This window comes from Micrasema longulum, unplaced genomic scaffold (genome assembly GCF_059751315.1).
Source record: "Micrasema longulum isolate JH-2025_06_02 unplaced genomic scaffold, ASM5975131v1 h1tg000054l, whole genome shotgun sequence".
Classification (NCBI taxonomy): Eukaryota; Metazoa; Arthropoda; class Insecta; order Trichoptera; family Brachycentridae; genus Micrasema; species Micrasema longulum.
The window spans coordinates 119,688-142,795 of record NW_028277261.1 but is presented as its reverse complement, the minus strand read 5'-3'; the positions used below and the strand labels follow the sequence as shown (position 1 = coordinate 142,795).

General features: G+C 33.2%; 5 long non-coding RNA genes across 5 annotated transcripts; 2 read left to right on the top strand and 3 right to left on the bottom strand.

The window, feature by feature from the left end:
• Positions 1–1,719: 1,719 nt before the first annotated feature.
• Positions 1,720–4,547, bottom strand: LOC148285150 (uncharacterized). The gene is made up of 4 exons (XR_015822814.1): positions 3,990–4,547; positions 3,651–3,902; positions 2,964–3,271; positions 1,720–2,871 (listed from the first exon to the last, which is right to left on the bottom strand). It is a non-coding gene; the product is annotated as an uncharacterized LOC148285150 (long non-coding RNA).
• Positions 4,548–4,940: 393 nt separating this feature from the next.
• Positions 4,941–5,553, bottom strand: LOC148285149 (uncharacterized). The gene is made up of 4 exons (XR_015822806.1): positions 5,438–5,553; positions 5,283–5,342; positions 5,141–5,194; positions 4,941–5,056 (listed from the first exon to the last, which is right to left on the bottom strand). It is a non-coding gene; the product is annotated as an uncharacterized LOC148285149 (long non-coding RNA).
• A 2,662-nt stretch (positions 5,554–8,215) lies between these two features.
• Positions 8,216–8,729, top strand: LOC148285148 (uncharacterized). Its single transcript, XR_015822816.1, has 2 exons — positions 8,216–8,341; positions 8,667–8,729. It is a non-coding gene; the product is annotated as an uncharacterized LOC148285148 (long non-coding RNA).
• LOC148285147 (uncharacterized) lies at positions 8,724–9,714 on the top strand. The gene is made up of 2 exons (XR_015822805.1): positions 8,724–8,863; positions 9,124–9,714. It is a non-coding gene; the product is annotated as an uncharacterized LOC148285147 (long non-coding RNA).
• A 2,944-nt stretch (positions 9,715–12,658) lies between these two features.
• On the bottom strand, positions 12,659–13,245 carry LOC148285146 (uncharacterized). Its single transcript, XR_015822808.1, has 2 exons — positions 13,046–13,245; positions 12,659–12,858 (listed from the first exon to the last, which is right to left on the bottom strand). It is a non-coding gene; the product is annotated as an uncharacterized LOC148285146 (long non-coding RNA).
• Between the last annotated feature and the right edge of the window lie 9,863 nt (positions 13,246–23,108).

Sequence of the window (23,108 nt, the reverse complement as noted above, 5' to 3'; positions counted from 1 at the left end):
CATTTTCCCCTTTGAAAATTTGGAAGCACCATTTGTACTGTCAAAGAGTTTGTCGAAGAATAAGATGACATCACTGGTAGCCAACAAACTCTCCTTTTTCGGTGATGATACTGCAAATTAAAAGATACATATTTACTAAACATATTTTTGAGATACAATATTTTTTGAAAAGGTAGCACTAAACATTTCAACACATACCAAATTCTGCTGCAAAACGAAGAGCGGCAACCATCCTTTCACTTAGCACTTTGGTACAGTTTCTAACTTTCATTTTCTTAATTTTGTATGGTAAGGTATGATATGTTCGTCATTTATGCTTTTCAGTAGCCTAATATCCCCTATTTTAGAATCTTTTTCATAAACATATACAATATCATCCCAGCTACAAACTTTTTCTTGATAAATTATGTTTTTTGTAAGGAAATTATTTCTTAATCCTTTAATTAAGTGTGGAGGGTCATAAATGATTTAAATTTTATTATCATTTATATCAAAAAACGTTTCATCTGAAACAAAAAGTTTGATTTGTGAGTAATCATATAAATGACGATGATAAATTAAAAAGAAGAGAGTGAAAGTCAATTTAAAATAGGGAGTGATATGGCGTTTTTATTATTATCATGGATAACTTACATAGCGCCATTTTTGTAAGATAATACCTCAAGGGCGCTTTGCATAGTGACTCTATAGATAAATCAATTTAATTGAAGCTTTTAAATTTGTAATTTAATTAAAACAATTTATTTTGTTGTCACATGCCACAGATTTATTCAAATATCCTCTCCGCCTTTCCCTACAGAAAACGGCGAGATTGTTTTTTATTATTTATAAATCAATTTAATATAAAATGTATTGGTAGTTAATAGTTACATAAATAGTTCTTACCATATTTTTTTCCACTGAGAAAGTAGGCCCTCCTAGTGTCATCTTTAAATAACGCATTGCCCCTACATTCGTGAGTCCTCACCTTGTTCTAATTCTGATAATAGCTTATTTACTAAAATCTTTCCGTAGTGGTGCTTGAATGCACGGATTATCCCCAAGTCCAGAGTTTGCAGTTCACTCGTGCAGTTCGGTTGAAAAAATGCCAACTTACCAACTTAACATTCCTCAGTGTCAGGTTTGTGGGGTGAGCAGGGCACCTATCGAGGGATAATAAAATTTTAAGATTTTTCACTCCCATCAAAGAGCCTAATGCAGTGAGCTGCTTTTCAAATAGGGTTGACGTCATCCGTGCCTTTTTATTCTTTTATATTTTTATTCTATTATATTTTATTGGCAGCGACCTTACATTTTTAAAGCAGCGGGGTTTTTCAGCCTTCCCAATTATTAACATATTACAACAGAGATGAAGAACATTTAAGAAAAGGTAATATAGAAGTCTAGGCATCTACAGGGCTTATGACCTGTCAATGGCTGGTTTAAGTGGCCACTTTACACACTGTGTAACATTCACCATTCTGCCTATATTTGAACATCTATATTCTTTCAATTCTTCCATCTGTTGATGTTTGTGAAGTTAAAGAGCTGAAACCTTTATTTATGCGGGTGAGATTCATCTAATTGAATTATTTCACCTACATACTAGGCAACGCCTGAAAATGTTATTTTTTCAATTTCTATACTTCTTCATGGACCAGGTAATTTATCAACAATATATTGAGACAGAAACATACAAAAACTTAAAGAAGACAAATTTAAAGAAGAATAAAAATGCACTTTTAAATTAGAAATTTATGGTTTATTTTACTTTTTGCTACTGCTAATTTTTGAAAATAATTTAAATTGGTTTTTAATAGCTTCGATTCATACTTTCCTGTTAATTATTTATTTATTTCTTGTGTCCAGTTATGCCATTGTAATTTTATGATTAATTTAATAAGTTTTACTTTAGTCACATTAGAATGGTCTGGACACAACCAGTCGAATTTTAAGTTTTTTTTTGTTATGCACTCCAAGTTCTTGTGAAATCTTACACTAATCAAATTGTTGGGATCATTCAGATATCCATGAATTATTTCTATACATCTTGTAAATACACACAGAAGGGTTTTAGACGCTATTTTTAAAGATTTACATTTATCATTCCTTTCCCTTATAGTTAAATATTTATGATGGATTGTTGGTTCTGTTTCCGTAAGCGACTGTTTGCAGGCCTCGCAGTAATTGTCTTTCAGAATCCTCCGACAAACCCAGCCAGCAACATACCCATGGGCTCCAACTTTACTCCTCTCTTGTTGAGAGTGTAAAACAGATATACCACTCACAGTATTGGCATTGCAATAATTTGCTATTGTCAAAATTGATGATGAAACCATTGAATCTTTATTAAGATCGGATATTGAAAGTGAATTGAAGCTATTATGAGAGATATTTATAAACTCTTTAAAGTTTAACAGCATTTGTCCTCTATCATCTTCGCAGTTGAAGGTTGGAGAGTGAGCAGATTAAAAATTAGTAATGACTTAAAAGAGTTCACAAAGTCTGCATGTGGATTCACATTCCTTCCATTGTACATCCTAATCATCCCGAAAAAGTTTTCTAAAGGATCTTCGTTGAGACGACGCGTGACAAGTTTTTTAAGACCTGACTGATGCATGTCCGCCCAGAGCCCCTGGAAACCTTTCAGAGTTGATATATAGTTTTTTAGAGATGGTAAAATCTTCTCTTTTCCAGAGTGCAAAAATCTCATGCTTTTTAATTTATTGATAGCTTCTATCCAAAATGCATGATGTGCAGACTGTGGTGTAGTGATATATCTCATTTTCCCCTTTGAAAATTTGGAAGCACCATTTGTACTGTCAAAGAGTTTGTCGAAGAATAAGATGACATCACTGGTAGCCAACAAACTCTCCTTCTTCGGTGATGATACTGCAAATTAAAAGATACATATTTACTAAACATATTGTTGAGATTTTGATGAGATTTTTTGAAAAGGTTGCACTAAACATTTCAACACATACCAAATTCTGCTGCAAAACGAAGAGCGGCAACCATCCTTTCACTTAGCACTTTGGTACAGTTTCTAACTTTCATTTTCTTAATTTTGTATGGTAAGGTATGATATGTTCGTCATTTATGCTTTTCAGTAGCCTAATATCCCCTATTTTAGAATCTTTTTCATAAACATATACAATATCATCCCAGCTACAAACTTTTTCTTGATAAATTATGTTTTTTGTAAGGAAATTATTTCTAAATCCTTTAATTAAGTGTGGAGGGTCATAAATGATTTAAATTTTATTATCATTTATATCAAAAAACGTTTCATCTGAAAAAAAAAGTTTGATATGTGAGTAATCATATAAATGACGATGATAAATTAAAAAGAAGAGAGTGAAAGTCAATTTAAAATAGGGAGTGATATGGCGTTTTTATTATTATCATGGATAACTTACATAGCGCCATTTTTGTAAGATAATACCTCAAGGGCGCTTTGCATAGTGACTCTATAGATAAATCAATTTAATTGAAGCTTTTAAATTTGTAATTTAATTAAAACAATTTATTTTGTTGTCACATGCCACAGATTTATTCAAATATCCTCTCCGCCTACCCCTACAGAAAACGGCGAGATTGTTTTTTATTATTTATAAATCAATTTAATATAAAATGTATTGATAGTTAATAGTTACATAAATAGTTCTTACCATATTTTTTTCCACTGAGAAAGTAGGCCCTCCTAGTGTCATCTTTAAATAACGCATTGCCCCTACATTCATAGCGCCTTGGTCACAAACACTGGCCTTGACGATGAGACCAGTACAGCAGCGTACACCTCACGAATGCACTTAACTAATTGAATGGCAGGAGTAGTGCCTTCACAAAAATAATATGCTATGGGCTGACGCCAAGAGCCGGTTATGCCTCTAATCATAAAAACCAGTGCGTGGTCAGCAAATCTGAAATAAAACATGTAATTTAGTATTGTAAAATCAAATATATTAAAACAAAGCAATATTTGTAAAAAAAATTTCAAACAAACAAACCTGGCTTTTTTTACGGTGCCAAAATCAACAAGCCCTTGGAGCCCATCTTTCTCCGAACCAAAAGACAAATTAGTTATCAGTGCCATCTCATCAAATACCAATGAACACATTCTGTCTCCTGGGCTCCAAGAATTAGCTGCACTTTTCAAAAAAATAATTACATTGCAATTTATTCCTGTCTGAAAATTTAACCCATCGAGAAGTCTGTGTAAAGTCCTCCTTGAAGGCAATGCAAATATTCTTCGCAAAAGTTTGTACCCTTTTGGCGAGTTTTTCAATAAGGCTAGCGACATTTTTTTTCATCAAAGGAAAATCTCCTGCCATTTTTTTTTTCTTCACACATTTATTTGGCACCAAATAAATGTTTTGACATCATTTGACATAAATTTTGTCAATTGTTCAAAAGAAGAAGATTTGCTGAATTTAGTTGCCTTTTTAGCCTTTCACGAAAAGAACAGGCCTTCCGCTGGTATCGCTTAGCAGTTGATCGAACTTTTTTATACGCGCTGCTTATATAATCATACTGAGGTTTTAAATCCAAATTATTCATTCTGCTTTCTGTAAAAAAACCAATTGAATAATTAATATTTTAATACAATGATATGAAAAAGTTTAAAAAAAAGTTCTTACCAAAAACATTGGGTCTAATGATGTCGGGAGAATGTAGCAAAAAACAATATATGTATTTAATTTGAAATAAAACTTGATATCAAAACAAATATTTACCAGTAATAATATTTGGAGCATAACTTATTTCAAAGGATGGTCCCGCAGAGTTAGAAGGAGCTGAAAAGACAATTTGTAAAGCATTACAAAGGTTTTAAGGGTACAAGAAAGTACATATAAGTGAAAAAAGTCCATTCACTCGCCAATTGGATTAGGCATGCTAATGGCAGTAGTGTGTAGGCTAGTCGAAATAGGATCTGAAGAGAAATAGTCGCGTGTTATTCAGGATTCAAAATGTATGCACATAGTTCAAAAGAAAACAAAGTAAATTGATTACTCACAAGCAATACTCGACATGCATGTTATCTTGACAGGGGACGGTCCAGCGGAAATAGAGGTGACTAAAAAGAAAATAAATAAAGCGTTACACGGGTTTTAAAGGGTACAAGTAAATACAGTCTGGCGGAAACATTAAATACACATACCAGTAAGAGTAGGCACGCTAATGGCAGGAGTGTGCAGGCTAGTCGCAATAGGAACTGAAAATAAATATTCACGAGTTATTCAAGATTCAGAACGTACACACATAGTTCAAAATGAAATAAACAGGGCAAATTGAGTACTCACAAGCAATACTCGACATGCATGTTATCTTGACAGGGGACGGTCCAGCGGGAATAGAGGTAACTAAAAAGAAAATTCATAAAGCGTTTCATAGATTTTAATGGTACAAACAAAATTGAAACTAAATTACATAATTAATTGATAAATAATATACTTACCAACAACATTCTTTGATGTGATGATAGTGGGATAAGTGCAGCCAGTAGGGACATTGTGGTACTGTTTCAGACCTATAATAAATCATTTAAAAATAGTAGGAGAAAATGTTTTCACCAAATGGTTATGTATTTATTTTAGAGGTGTAGATTCACTTACCTCGATTAGTAGTATAATGTTCTGGTATATGAAATTGTTCTTTTATGCAACGTTCTCTGTCAATTTCAACTTGGCTAAATAAAGTGGGGATTGCTCCAGAAAGTAACCCACGATCCCCTTCAATAAATCTAGCTTCAAAATGCCTTTGGCAAACACGATAATATCTACAAATCGTACTGGGTGCAAGAGATAAAATTTTCTTATTTTTAACATTCTTCACCCAACTGTTAAAGACGGCAGGGTTTTTATTGCTGGGAAAGCAATCCAGCTTTACTTCGTCTTTTGAAACTTTGCAGGATTCCACACAACAATATTTATTCATGAAGACGCCTTAAACGCTCGTATCCTAAAACCAAACAAAAAACAACAGAATCAAAACTTACGAAACTAAAAGATTTGCTTAAAATAAAACTTATAAAACTAAAAGATTTGTTATAAAACTATAATATTTGTTAGGAAACTTAAAAAATAAAGACAAATTAAAATTAAAATCAAGAGTATAAGCAGGTGAAAAGCAAAAAAAAGTCAATGTAAACAATGTCCGTTATTGCGGCAATCACCGAAAAGGTTATGATTTTGGAATTATGACAGTTGACAACAACGACGCCATGACAGATGTCCGACGATCACAGCGCCTCTTACGTGCAGACGCAGTAAACTAACTAATAATAATAATAATGAAGGAACAGACTCCCCGTAAACTTGTAACATCTCTTTGTTGATAGTTTTCCGCTTTTTTCCTTGTTTGGTGAGGAATTTTACAACAGCACGGTACTCGAGTTTGTTTAACTTTGCGAAATGACTCATCTTGCTTGTTCGGGGACAGCTACTCAATGACTAATGATCCGTTTGTTATGAAACTCGGTACTTATACTAATAATGAGTGCAATATAACGAGGTAATTAACTATTCATTCACAGTTGCACTCCTTCATATCAATACCGAGAATATATTGAACGTTTAATTACAATTTGGAAATTGCCTTCCTAAGAGAAATCCCACAATCATGAAATATATCGAATCATTGTTTCATCGATTTTTATATCACTTTAATATTCACAAAACGACATAAGTTATACTTTTTATAATTCTTTATATATATTTTTTCTTAACACTATTCACTAGTCACGTTTTTATCATAACTCAACCATGATTTTTAAAGTTTAAATGGATACCGAAGAATAACCTATAATTGACCTGTTTTAAAAAATTATATAATTCATGTATATTTTATTTTTGTTTACCAAATCTTTGTTTTTTAAAACCCACTAACACGATAGCGGGCCCCGATCCGGAGCTCAACACTGGTAATTGGTGGAAACAAAGTTTTATGATGCGGCACACGTTCAACGAAATAAACGCGCGAGGTACGACACGTGGTCTTAATGTGGCGGGTGATCAAAGGATACTGAGGTGGGATGTGAACAGTGGTTGTGGGTAAAAAGGATGTAGAAGTTGTGACAATACTTGACCAATGCATACCTACATAATTCGCAACCAATATTCATTATTTCTTTCTCACACATAACGAGTTTATATAATGCTACCTCCCTCGCATAGTCTAAATTGCATTAAGGAAAACTGCAAGATTTTACTTTAATCGAAGTGTAATTTTTCTAACGTAAATCTAAAATTTGGGGCTTAGAGACGTAATTAAATTCATGTTTTTTCTTCAGCCGCGTAAGCTCGTGTAATTCAGCAGTAATAATTTCGGTTGATAAAGGCGCAATTGGCTCGCTGTGGAATATGATGCGAATTTACTAACCCAAGATATTAGATAGATATTTCGATACATATCTCCTTTCTAAGGAGGGCAGGAGTCGGTAGCCAAATACTTCGATGGTAAAGAGTATCGGGCAGTGATCATCATAGTGTTGGACGCACGCGTCAATGGCAACATTGGGAGTGCATCTGTACCCTGGAATTTCATACCAAGCGGCCTTGCCATGTATGTCTGACAAGGCGACCTTTGGGGGAACCAAATTCCATTTCTTATTATATTTCTTCCAAATTTGCCTATAATCCATACCATCGATGCCTGAATTGTGGTCTTTACAAAGAACGACGGCAAATTCGTGAGCATTGGCATTTTCATGTCTCCATGAGGTCAGTTTAATAAAAACGCGTTCCGCGTCGGACAGGTAGTCTTCAGCTAACTGCGCATGTAAGGCGTTCTTTTCATCTAAAGAACCATCAAAATCTGATAATGGCAAGGTCTTACTATGCAAGATTATGACCGCAAGCTCTTTAACGGGGATTAATATATTTGTGAGTTCGGTTGTGCTATACCGTTTGTTCAGAATTCTGGAGTTAAAACATAGCACTGAATTCTCAATGGGCTCCATGCATATGTTAGAAAAGATGAAAGTAATTGATGATCCTGGAAGAAAATTAAAAACTATTTATTTATTTTCAAGTCTAATTTTATTTTTTAGCCGTTTTTAATTAAAATTTTCGTTTTAAATATTGATTTCTGGCGAATGGATTTCGAACGCATCGTGATTGGTTGTCGTGTTTGTGACGTCATTTATCTTGTTCGACAACGCTGTCATTCATTTCCGCTGGTGTTTTTGGTGGCGACGGTTTGTTTAACGCTTTATTCGCAATTTTAACGAAATGACGGAAGATAATTTTATTAAAGGACAATCGGATAACATTCCTCATGTAAATGAATCCATGTTAATGTTGTTTTTTTCCGAAAATACAAACTTTTGCAGCGCCGAAATGAGGGGAGTGAAAGTTGACAGGTGAGTTTCAAAAATGTTTAACTATAATATATTACTTAAAACTGTCACCTTTCTTTGATATTGAGTTTTTAATATGTTAAAGACGTATTTTATATTCAGCAGTGATACAACTTATCGCCAGAAATGGTGTAAATATACTTGGATACTATTTTTTCCATACATAACCTCCTTTGTTCTGTCATGAGTATTTTAATGGACTTAATTAGTTCTTAATAAACACTTTAGAATTAAAATACTGACTGTTTTATGTCTGATTAATTATTGTCTTAAAAACTGTAACCAAGCACAGAAGGGACAAAATTGTAAATACACTATTTATTTGCAGGTCTTCGAGAGCTGAATATGCGGACAACGCTATTGGATATGTCCAGATCAAAAGAAATAAAAATGTGTGCACTGTAAAATGCCGGGTTACACCAGAGCATAAAATTCGGAAGAAGGCATACTCAGTTATCAGCGTCATTGATGAGGCAAATAATAAAATAATATCGTGCCAATGTGAAGACTGTGCGGCTTCTCAAGGTAAGCATGGTAGTAGACGCATTATTGTCGATGAATAGTTGACATCGGAAGCGTCTTATTTATTTAAAAAAAAGAAAAAAACGTACTGCATTGCATGTTCTTTTTGTATAAATTTGCAGAAGGAAGAAAAATTTTATTGTTAAATTAATCGCGTCGCACATATTTTTTTAATCTGTCAAATTATTAGTGTGTATTGAGCAAGTGCTAGATAGGACGATGTCATGTTTATAAATAACTGTAAAATAACATTTATATTACAGGAGGATGCAAACACTCAGTAGCATTTATATATTGGCTATATCGACGCAGCATTGAGCCCAGCCCTACTTCAGTAGCCTGTTATTGGAAGCGTCCGATAATGGCAGGTATCGGCACCACGATTCCTTTCGTTATGGCCAAGGAATTTGGAAACCACGAGGATTTGCCATCAGGAGATGGCTCGTTTTTGGCAGCTGTAGTCGATGCCAGCAACCAGTTGGGTGATGGTACTTCAAGACGAATGCGTCTTTTTACCCAACATACTGATGTAGATAGGTTATCTTTGCATGTTTTAATGTGTCAATTTCAAAAAGAACAAAGTAATTTTCTCCCAAAAGATTTTTTAAAATATTGTCAGGGTCAAATGAAGATGCCTATCTGCAGAGCTGCTGAACGCTTAACTGTTGAGCAAAACGATATACCTTTGTGGCATAGACTGCGTTTTGCTCGAATCACTGCTTCCAACGCTTATGCTGTGTCAAGGTGCCAGACAAGTGATGGTTCTCTCTGTGAGAAATTGTTGGGAGCCAAGTTGAAAGCAACTGCGGCGTTATTACGCGGCAGGTCCTTAGAGTCCTTAGTTTTAAAAGAAATGCAAAGAAAACTAAATGTAAAGTTTAGAAAGTGTGGCATTTTTTTGTCTCCTGAATACCCCATATTTGGAGCATCTCCAGATGCGCTGTACGAAGAGTATATTGTTGAGGTGAAATGCCCTGTATCTGATGCCACTTTTCAAACATATTTTACAGACGGAAATCCCTCTGAAAAGTATATGGCTCAGGTCCAGCTAGAAATGTTTTTTTCTAACAAAATAAAAGCTCTGTACTGTGTAGCACATCCTGATTTCGAGGAATCTAAGAATGTTACACATTTGTTTATAAATATAAATAAGGAGTATTGCTTAGATTTAATTGAAAAGTGTACAGTGTTTTGGAATTTAGCAATTTATAATAAACTCAAATAAATTCATGTTTTTTTATTACTTACTTATTCTGTTTTATACTTTATAAATACATATTGTTGATTTTGATAGTTGCATTACCTTCGTAGCCTTGTTAACGAACCTAATTTACCTCTTTAGTCTTAGATTCACCATTTCCTCTATTCTTGAAAGGGTTTTTTTTATTTATTTGTTTTATTCTGTATAGTACTTTGTTTTTTTTTTCTACTTGGATTTTTAAAAAATATAATTGTTGATATATTTAGTATAATAATTGCACGTTGATATTTTAGTTACAATTATGTGTTGATATGTTTAGTGATAGATTTTGTTTTGATATATTTAGTTATAAGTTTAAACTTGCTTTGTTTCTTGGTTGTAAATATTTTTTATCCAAAAAAATGTTATATATTATTCAAGTCCCAAATTGAGTTGTTTGTAACTCCTGGGAATATAATACATTACTGTATTATAATTATGAATAAATAAAAAATATATATATTGTACACACAAATGGCCATATTGTTTTTATTTACAGCACTTGCACGTTGTAATACGTCAAGTGCACACGAACACACATTTCCTTCTATAAATACTCCATTCCATGCTTCTTTAACTCTGTTGAGATATAAAAAACATTTGTTTGTTTTGTTAAGCATTTATTTACAAGTTGAGGGTAATATTAGGTTAACAAAACTTTTAATGTTCAAATAATCTTTACATTTATATTGTAAAATAGTGATGGCCAAAAAAAATAAAGAAATAGAAACCGGTTTAGCATAGTCATTGATGATTTTTAAAAAGATTACTGAGAATGCAGAAGGAATCAAGTGCTGGAGATACCGTTTTGTAAATCAACACTAGGACAGAGTCGTGCAAATGTCCTTGCCCTTAAACTGTATAAATCATACTTTTTAGACACAAGAGAAAATGGTAATTTAAGCCTCTCTTCTACTAATGATTCCTTTATAAATTAGGTCAAAAATATAAATGTCAATGTTTTCTTTTCCCGATAAACTTTTAATTTTCTCTTGTATTTTTTCCTAATTTAATTATCAACTTTCATTTAATATTTTTTTGTTCTATTTCTTGTTTTCAGATTCTCTACTCTTACTCAAATTAAAAATTAAAAAAAACAACTTGAATGTAACATAAAATTATTACTCATGTTTTATTTTCTTTTAAATATATTTACATATTATGCATCTACACTTATTGTGCCTCTACACTTATTGTGCCTATGTGGGATTTTTTAGTTTTCATGTAAAGCTGTAAAGTTACAAATATATTATGTAATAAAAAATGTACTAAATGTAAACGAAAAAATTGTAAATAAAAAAATGCTTAAGTCAGTATTAAGTAATTATTGTTATTTTCATAGTTATTAAATTTTAACCAGTGGCTCCTGAAGGTTTATTAACCCACAAGCAATATTAATAATATAATCTAAGAGGCCAACATAATTAATATCGATGCATGCGTGCATTGCCAACATTTTAAATTCCCTTATCCGACTGATTGCACGTTCAACGTTGATTCGTAACGCAGCCACCCTTTTAGCCTCCTTGACCTTGTCACAAGATAGAGGAATGTCCGCGCTCACACTTGGTGGACGAATTAACTTGCATTGTTTTAACTCGAGTAAATGAGCAATGTTTTTAAAACCTCGGTCTGCCATCACATCCATACCAGGTTTCAAATTATCTAAAAATCTGCAAACCTCGAAAATCTTTGTGTCACTGGTTCGTCCACCATATCCTTTTGAAATAAAATTGATGTGTCCGCACGGTGTACAAGAGACAAGGTATTTGATGGTATTGCATTTTTTGTAATCTGACCATGTCGTGGCTTGTCTAATGGGGTTTGAAGGCTTATCGATTTGTATTTCCAAACAATCAATGATAGCTTGGACTTTACTGTATCTTGCAATAAAGGGCAAAGGCAAATGAAGCCGAACGGTATATTGGTCTGGCCAAAATATTAGCTCCTGCAGACAGATCGCTACTAGCTTTACCGTCTTCCTGAAGATCCTGCTTACAGTTGGTTCTGACAATCCAAATTGCATTCCAAGAATTGCATTTGATTCATCCAATCTGATTTTTTAAAATGTTATTAAAATATTCAGGCGCGAGTCACATACTTTTTTGCACAGAAGTGTTAAAATATATGCCATATCATCTGGTATGCCAAGACAAAGTCGATAATTTCTTTCAATACCCATTACAGTAGCCTGTCGTAAAATAACATTATATTTTTGAATTTCAAAAGCATCAGCATTATCGTCAGAAGTATCGTCATGAGGTACAAAGTCCTGGTCATCGGAAGTACTTTTCCATTCTAGTATTTCATCATCATTATCTGGCATAACTGAATCATAGCTTATGGTAAGATCTTTAGGTGTAGGAAAAATAATAGGAGATGTAGCTCTTGTCACCGTTAGAAACGTGGCGTCAGTTGATGTTCCCTTGCTGCGAACAATGACTTTATTTGACCTTAAACTTGCTTGAGTCATTTTACTAGCTTTTTCAACTGTGGGGGATGAAGAAGCGAATTCGAGTTCAACTGCCTCCGTTGCAACATTTATAGATGAAGATGTACAGGGTTGTTCTTCCTCCGGAACTTCAGACGTCATTGTTCTTTCAAGAGTTCCTAAATGGCTTCTTCTGTGTCCCGTTTGTCGTAAAAATTTGATGTTTTTCTTTTGACACTCGAAAATGTGTGGAACAACATTTTTTTTTAAGGACACCCTTCCTCCCATAAGCTTGAATCTGGTAAAATTATCAGCATCTTCTTCAAGCTGTGAAAATAACATTTAACATAATTAGAATACTTACATCACGAAATGGCTAACCATCAAAATAAGTTTATGCTTTTATTACAATATATTGTATTTATTTGACAAATAATATTTAATATGTACATATAATGTATTATCAATCAATAAATAGAAGTATAGAATGTGTAAAATATAAATTTGAACTTACGTTGAAATGATCCTCGCAACAGTAAATTCCGGATTTACAGCTGATTTTGTCAAACTGTCTCTTCATCGCCACAAACCATTTTTTTCTCAGTTTAGCATCTCGTGGAATAGTGACAAACTTCTTTCCCGGTGTTGTATGTGTCGTATTAACACATCTAGGAACTGAACAGTATTTGTACCCAGCCATCGTTCGATAATTGCAACACAATAAGCTTTAATGTTAATATCACGGCAATTAAAATAAAAACAACTCGACTAAACTCAACAACTCGCAAGCAATTAGTTCTGTTTTGACAGATACAGATTCGTACACGCGATAAATGACGTCACACAACAAAAATCGGCAAAAGTTGCCGTTTTAGCGCGAAATCAAATTTTTTAAATTTAAAACCGTAGTACTTTGCTTAAAAGTAAAAAAAAAAAAAAAAAAGCGCACTCGTGTTTCTCTTTTTTTCCCCTCTTTTTTTTGAGATAAAAAAAAAAAATTCTGCATGGAGCCCATTCTATGGGATGTATGTATATAGTATGTTTTGCTCCTAATTATTTTCATATTATATTTATTATTCAATACATTTTCCATGGATGTCAGAGCTTCAGTAAGTTCTTCTTCACATTTAGCAATCGGGGCGATGTCATCGTCAAACCTTATCTATATATCTTTTTTCCGTGTATTTTAACACCCTCTATAGAGAGATTTCATCGATCGCGCACTGTATATATCAATATTTATGCACCAATAAATTTTTTGTTTTTTTGTCACATCGTGACCACGTATTATTTGGCCTTTTCGTGGAACTTGAGATATTGAAGTTGGAAGTTTTAATTCGTGATTATTCAGTATTTCTAAGATATTTGACACTTAAAGTATTCAATTCACCTTATAATTTTATTATTTATATGTTTAAAAGGTTTTTCAATAAAAGATGCAGCGAATTTAGTGAAAATGATGTTAAAATAATTTACATGGAACCTTGTTGCTCTCAAAATCAGCTTTTTTCAGAACAACAAGGTTGTATTGGAGTATGGAACATTATTGTTCGAAAAATTTGAGCAATTAGCAATTTTTATAAGATATTTAAATATTAAGAGTTGAATTTAGCGAAATTACTCATTTCTTTTAAAGAGTATATTTAAATTTACTAAGAATTATATACTTAACAATTTCTGTGATTTATGATTGTTTGAAGAAAAAAAAACTTTTGTCATATTTTCTTAAATAATTTGACAAGACAAAGAAAAAACATGGCACATATGTTTCTTAACCTCTAAGGTAGTGAGTTTTGGTATGATGTAAATACCTATATGGAGTGAGTTTTTATATAAAGGGTTAAAATAAAAAGTATTATGTTTAACGACTTCAACACAATAATCAAAAATAAAACTTACCATTTTTCAAAGTTTTTATTGAAAAATCGTATGTTTATTTCAGGTGTCATCAACTATTGGTTGCGGTGTCAAAATATTAGTACACTAGTAAAATAATCTTCACTTCACTAAAAGTAATTGAAAACTTACACTTACAAAATAATTAAAAATACATATAAATACATAGATGAAACACAAAACATGACTAATAATGTTTTTTAGTGTGGTAGGCTTTGAAACATGGATGTATACACAAAGCGACGTTGCACACTTCACACATGAATTTTGTGTCTTTTCGACACTTTGGTCGTACAGTTGTATGACTGCACACGTGACACTTTCTTTGGGTCCTGCTTCCTTGTGCCTGTGTTAGGGGGACAGGGAAGGGGAAGTGCCTTTCCGTTAGTCGTAGTGGCACATCCTCAACCCCTCTTCCTCCTGATTTATTCGGTCGCGGTTTGTGATACTTCTCAGCTATTTGAGCTATAAGAGTTTCTCTGAAGTCTCCAAATGATAACCGTTTTTTAGTAACTTGCTTGTACGGGAAAAATGAATTTGGAGTGCAGCAGTCCACGAGTCCATTTGAATGATTTGCGGGAGCAGTCAGCAAAACCCAAGATTCGGTCCACTTTGTCAACTGCTCCCATATTTTTGGTATACTCTACAACGGCTTCAGGTTTTATTTTAATCAGTCCTGTACTATAATCTATTTTATTTGTGGTAATCATATTATTTTCATGCTTGCTTGTAAGCATCACTATCTCTCTCTTGTCTTTTCATTTTAGAGCCATCAGTCCATCAGAGTGATAAAAAGTGACTTCTCCTTTTTTCATTTCATTTGTACTGAACTTTGGCATATTTTTTCTGTTTGTTTTTGCCGTTCCGCGGGCATTCGTTTTATTTTCTAACAGAAAAACAAACAAACAAAGCGGGACTGGTATACCAATTGTCTACATGGAGAGTGTGGCCTTTCCCGAGATAATCTTTTAGCATCGTCGTCACAACCGAGCCTGATATGCCAAGATTCTCTAAAATGCTATAGTCTGACTGGCATCCAGTGTAAACAATAATATCTAGAATGCACCCAGTATGCACATCGCAGCAAACAAATAATTTGATTCCAAACCGATGTCTTTTTGAAGGAATGTATATTTTAAAGAAGAGTCTTCCTTTCCAGAGCAAAAGGCTTTCATCTATGCATATATTTTCATATGGGTAAAATATATTTTTTAAATTGTTCTTTACTTCTTTAAACAATGCTCTAATTTTGTATAATTTATCATTTATTGGCATCGCATTGTCGACGAAGTGTAGAGCTCGTAGGAGAAGAAAGAAGCGATCTTGAGAAAATAATAATTTGAAGAACGGAGTTTCAATGACTTTGTTGTTCGACCAGTATTTTTTTAGAAAATTCTTTCCGACTTCTTCTTTTCTGATTGTTGCGATGAGCATATAAATCTCACCAATGTTAGTATTTACCCATTTGTGTATTTTTGATTTGCATCCTAAAGTACTGTTCTTTATGACTTCTGCATATCTATTTGTTTCTTTAGAAATTATTAAGCGTCATAAAAAGTTCAAAGAATTCAATTTCTTTCGAATTCTTATTTACATCAGTTATATCGTCACGTATACCAGATTGGCTACAGTCAAAATTATATAACGTGGGGACAAAATCACTATCAGACCATTTACGCGCTTCTTGTCTTCTACATTTAGATGTAGACGGCTCAGGGTCATCTTCTACCTCTGACGATGAAGATTCTTCAGAAGAGCTATCCTTTTCACTAACCCTATGCGACATGATCGTAAATTGAGAGACAGATAATATATAAAAGAAAAATTACAACACGAAGTTACGAACGGGATTTCGCTATCAAATAGTACGTAAATAAAGGTATGCAAAGAATAAAAATATTGTCAATAAAACACAAAAACACCAAACAAAATACGGTTTTTATAAATAAAACCATGTTCAAAAACTTTCAAAAAGTGATTACCAAACGATTTAAATAAGAAAAACGATATAAAAATGCAATTTTCGCGGGAGAAATATACTGTGGGGTGTGTGTGGCGTTTTGCTTACCTGTTGGGCTCTCTCTGTGCACGCTGTGTGTAACTTTTATACTCACAGGCGTGTGCGTGAGGTAGGATTAGGCTATCTTCCTTTTTACCTGCATCCGTCCGCTCGAGGCCTCGCGTCCCTGCTGGAGCCTGCAATCGGTCCCGTCGGTGCCTTATGACCTCTCGCTCAACACCCTACTACGTTCTTTTCAGAAGGTGGCGGGGAAAAGGATTCACATATATATTATCACACAAGAAATAAGAACGGCTTACTTACATGGATAACACTATTTATTTTATAAGAAACTGGCGTGTAATACAAAGATATTTTATTACACATTCAATAAAATCTAACTTAATTCAAATTTATATCTAACACGTGTGACGGTAAGCAAACCGGAAATCTCCCACAACTCTCCTATCATTGGTTGATTCATATGAATTAGTGACGTCGTTCGAAGCAGTTTTTTTCCTTTTTTTTTTTCCTACATTTTCAAGAAACTTTGCCGTACAATTTAATTCGCTAATTTTTACCGCGCACAAGAAAACATTTATTGTATCCAATTTCCCATAGGGCTGAAGTTCCTCGTTAAAATATTTCATAACTTTTAAATGTAATTAATTTCAAAATGTTTTTTTTTTTTTTGCTAATATTTAAAGTTTTGAAATGTTAATTCGGTAGTCACATGGCAGAAGGAACCAACTGTTATATTCAAAAATGTTCGGGAGAGCTGAAATTACACTCAATTTCAAGACTTTCATACACACGCTTAAATATTTTAGTGTTACTTTTCAATAATTAATTACCATCTTAAATGATTACTGTATTTTTTTGACCATAAGATGCACTTTTTTACTCTGAAAATTCAATAAAAAATTGAGGTGCATCTTATCGTCCGCAAAATAAGCCATATATTCAAATGATCCATTTACTGAAATATTTATTTAAACCGCTAAAAATTGAAAACTGAAAAAATTCCAGCTGATTCTGCCATCTGACTACCGAATTTTCTCTTGAACATTTTTGTAATCTGAACTGAGAAAATTTGACAAGTAAGCCGACAATATATTTATTTCAAGTACTATCCTCCGTAGCCTTTATTCTGTAGAATTAAAAAGTTTTTCTTTTTTTTTTACTTGTTACCCTTGTATCGCAAAAAAGCTACATATTAAGTTGAATATATTAACAATATTTTGAGTTTGTCCAAATTTTTGTAGACAAGGACTGAATTCAACTCCCTGGGAAGCTGTTTATATTAACATATTACAACAGAGATGAAGAACATTTAAGAAAAGGTAATATAGAAGTCTAGGCATCTACAGGGCTTATGACCTGTCAATGGCTGGTTTAAGTGGCCACTTTACAGGTCATAAGCCCTGTAGATGCCTAGACTTCTATATTACCTTTTCTTAAATGTTCTTCATCTCTGTTGTAATATGTTAATATAAACAGCTCCCCAGGGAGTTGAATCCAGTCCTTGTCTACAAAAATTTGGACAAACTCAAAATATTGTTGATAAATTACCTGGTCCATGAAAGTATACAAATTGAAAAAATAACATTTTCAGGCGTTGCCTAGTATGTAGGTGAAATAATTCAATTAGATGAATCTCACCTGCGTTAATAAAGGTTTCAGCTCTTTACTTCACTAACATCAACAGATGAATTGAAGGAATATAGAGGTTCAAATATAACGCCTGGAAATGTTATTTTTTCAATTTCTATACTTCTTCATGGACCAGGTATCAAATATAATTTATTCAAATATAGGCAGAATGGTGAATGTTACACAGTGTGTAAAGTGGCCACTTAAACCAGCCATTAAAGGTCTGTAGATGCCTAAACTTCTATATTACCTTCTCTTAAATGTTCTTCATCTTTGTTGTAATATGTTGAATATGTTAATTAGATTTTTTGTTTTGGTTATAGTTTTATTTTCATTAAGCTCCAAAAATTATACTTAGTACTTAAGAGAGCATATAGATATTTTTACATTGTTATTAGTTTTATAAGAAATAAATTATTTTGGAAAAACACCTACTTTCATTTGTCAAGCTATCGTTCAACATATGTATAGAAAAACACGTGCGACTTTGGCTCGGAGAAATTTCTGTTTTATGGCTCCGAGAGTGTTCAATTTCCTGGGTAAAAAAATATTCTCACATCTCGCAACATCTTCGAGATTTGCACTGGTCAAAAAGCCCAGAGAGACTAAAATACAAGCTTTGCTGGACAGTATTCAAATCCCTTCACGGAATGGCTCCAAAACACCTATCGGACCTCTGTATTAGGGAAAATACATGTCAAAGAAAATCTACTCTTAGGTCAGCATTTGATTCGGGAAGAGGAAAACTTGTCGAAATCCGGCGCTCCCCAAACACTAGATTTGGAGATCGCGCTTTTGCCGCCGCCGGCCCCTCTGCCTGGAACCGATTGCCTTCAAACTTAGGAATCGTCGACAGTCCCAGTCAGTTCAGATCCCAACTAAAATCCCACTTCTTTAGACTATCATACCCTTAATTTTAAATCTGGAAATATAATATATCACTTTAGTTTAGTTAGAATGTAAGTTTAGGTATACAATTGTAAAGCGCCCTTGAGGTGATTTTTTACAAAAATGGTGCTATATAAATCGGAAAAACAAAGTCATTTTGGACTGCTGCGAAACATAGCATAGGTTTATATACTATTAAGCGTTTTGTCCAGATGTTCATCAAAATATATGTTTACGTAATAATTTTTATTTTTAGTATTCTTTAATAACACGTATGCTTCCACTTTCCATTATTTTGTATTCCAACAGGGCTCTTGGCCTCATATTTGTCTTTGTCTGTCTTGTCTTTGTATGAATAAATAAATAAAATACCTCAATTCAATATTCGAGTACCTCATACAAACTCATTCTAGAATCGTGTCCTACCCAACACTACCAAAGTACATTCACGGAGACTGGACCGATGTGCACGCGCAAACCACGAGCCCGCTGCGCGATATCGCACGATGGGCCCACTGGGAATTATGTTTGATGCTAGACTGAAATTTCATACTCACATAGGCACTGTCTGTGACAATGCGCGCAAAATGTTGGGATTTGTTCTCCGAACAGCTAAGGTGTTCTTGAATACTCGTGTCATAAGGCTTCTTTATAACTCATTGGTGCGAAGCAGACTTGAGCGTGGATCTCTGATCTGGGCGCCCCACGAATTGAAGTACTCTCTTATGCTGGAGATGGTTCAGAAGAAATTTCTGAGGTATCTTTACTTAAGGGAGTGCGGATATTATCCGTGGTTGTACCCGTCTGACTTCATACTGGGAATGCTTGGCTACAATAGTTTGGAGAAAAGAAGAAATGCATACTTGCTTATGTATTTTTTCCGATTGATCCGTGGTATTACGATCAACATAGGTATAACGGAGAGTATTTTTCTTTATGTTCCTAATGACTACCTTAGACATAGACAGCTTAAGCTGTTTTATCTTCCTGCTTGCAGAACCAACCTGCCGATGGTAATGCCAGTAGGAAGAGCAATGTCTTTACTCAACCGTATCTCTTCGGATATTGACATCTTTCATATTAGTGAAAAAAAGTTCAGAGAGGATTGCATTCTTTCTCTAGAATTGATGGGTATTTTTTTTTTCCATTTTTGTATATTTAAATTTTAGTGTTCATTTTTTCGTTTTATGTATGCATTGAATTTTTTTGTTATGTACATAAACGTTTTTTAAATAAATAAATTGAAATTTCATACCACGGCAAAAATCCACACGGCATGATAAAATTCTGTAGGGTGGATCGACATTAATTGTTTTGCAATTATTTATTTATTTAATGCCAGGCAAGTGCAATATCTCTAATAATCTCCAATCGATTTCCTTCTGCAGGATTTGTACCTGAGAGTACTCGCTGAATTTAAATAATGATTTTGACAAAATTATCATTGAAACCTCACCTCAAAGTTTTACTATAGAATTTCAATATATTGAGCAAGGCGTTTTTATTGATATTTTTATCAAAATCATTAACTATGAAGTATTTAAAAGAAAGCAAAAAACATAATTCTGATCAAATTTAAATAGGTACAAACGAAACTAATAAATCGTGGGGTTACTGCCAAAAATGGGTAAGTCCACATTTTAGGTATATGGAGTTAGTAATGAATTGTGTGTCTTTACGTGAATATCTATGCCTGTAAAAAGTTTCTAGATCTTTCGCTCTCAGTAAAGCAGTTTTATAGCTTTTTTTTTTAAAGAAAATATCGTAAGTCCAGTTTTTTCTATTATCAAACAAAAAGAAGTTTGTAAAAACACTGAAAATATTAACTTAGGCAATAAACAAGCCAAAATTGGCATGCATCTTTACTGCCAAAACATTGTAATATCACAAACCATTTTTTTCTGTCAGAATGTCACAGCTCTAATTTTCTTCCCTCCTCTTTCACAGTAGTAGCCGCTCGATTGTGGAACAATCTACCCAGTAATGTTAGAGACGCCCCTTCTTTATTTACATTTAAATCAAGATTGAAATTTCACTATCTAAATATTTAAATTGTTCCTTTATCCTTCTTCTTTCTTTCCCATGGCCTCTCCTCTCTATAGTATAGTGTTAATTTTTAAAATATATTTTTATTTTGTTAATCTTTGTTTTTAATTTTTTTATAAAATTGTAAGATTCAATATATCCATATATTCAATATTTATAATTTTCTCAAACTGAACGGTTTAGGTAGGTAGGAAGAAATTGCCTTAACGCAATATGCCCGCCCCCTTATATGTATATATATTGTATATGTATATAAAGTGTCGAATAAAATAAATAAATAAATAAAATGTCAAACTTTAAAATTGCGATAACTCCATAACATGATTTATGGACCGGACCTACTAACTTTTCGCAGTAACCCTACGAAATGTCAATCCACCCTAATTTAACCGTGCCTTTCAGATAAAGATGATATGTGTGAAATTGGCTCATCTCTAAAACATTTAAGTTTGTAAGTGAAAATTCTTGATGGAAGTTCATTGTAATTTATTATATAAATAAAACACGAGTGATACTTTAATCCACAAATTTGGAATATCCAGTGACCGGTTTCATCGCTTTCGCGACATATTCGAGACTGGCTTATCTCTGTCGGATATCACGCGGCTGGTTTGTTTATCTGGAAACTCTTGTAATAATGAACAGACTTTAGAACCAGGCAAATGGTAGAAAGACCAGGTTAAATAAAACACAGAATATTAAGCTATATTTTATTATAGAAAAATATAATCTATAAATGTTTCACACTTTGTAAAATTATCATAAAATAACAACTCTGATTATAAATAAGCGACAGAAGAATATAATACGTAATATGGCAGTTAACTTTCCGCTATGTGCCCACTAGAATGTCCAATACACATCCATTTATTACTTTTTGAGACATATTTTTTTTATGGAATAGTCCGCTGAGCCTCTATCGCAGAGGCTTGTCAGCAGGCGTGAAAGAGAGAATACGGAAATATGTTACGAAAGATATAATATATGACAAAAATTAGGATAAAATAATTTCTTGGATAATTTTTCTGGCAACTTGCGGGAAGCAAACTCGCGACACTAGTTTCACAGCTGTCCGTCGAAAATGAACCATTTTTGATTCATCAAAAATATATTATGTTTAGAATTGGTTAAATTTCAAATTTATTTTAATTTGATTATTTTCTATCAATCTACATCATTTTGGAGTTTTTTTTCCATGTATTTTGATCAGTTTCATACAATTTACCAGATTAAAAATGCTTGTATTTCTTTTCAAAGCCAAAAGTTTAAGATTTAGCCGTGGCCAATTTATTATTATTATTTTTTTTTTTTAAAAAGAAATATTTGCGTTCTTATGATTTACCCAAATATTTAATTTTGAGGGCCATTTTCAACGAGTTGTAAATAACTCACTATTAGAAAATGGAATCAAGTTGGGGTAGAGTGGGATTCGAACCACAGACCTTTGGTCCGTGAGTCCGAGACACTAGCCACAGGACCACAACCCGATCATAAAGTCTTTATCTTATCTCTTATCTTTAAATCGTTAGAACAAATTTTACTTTATTCTAAATGTTAAAAAACGTAATCTGCATGACAAAAAGTAATCATATTTTAGTTATGTAAAACTTTGAAGTATATGTTTTTAGCAGAAAATCATTAAAAATTTATTGTTTTTATCTATTTCATGTTCCCTTATTTTTTTGATTGCGCGAATTTGAAAAAAACATTGTTTTAAAATGGGAAAATTGTACGATTTCCCCATTTTTCGTGCGTTTTAATTGACTACAACCTTAAGTTCCTTCATTTTCGTATCAAATAAATAAATATGGATTTACAAAAAACTATTTCCTAAATTTGTTGCAACAGATAAAGAAAACATTTTTGACAAGGCATATGGAAAGCTGGGCATTTACAGTTCTATTTTTTACTATAATATACACCACTGAACCAAATCACTTCTCTGGATGCAAATTGTATATTGAGCACTAGAATACAGGTCTGGTGTAAATAAAGAAATTAGACTATTGAGGCAGAAAACAATCGTCATTATGCGGATGCTTCCCTTTCGGGAAGACTCTCGTCTTAACTTCGCTTTCCTACTTTACGAGGACCA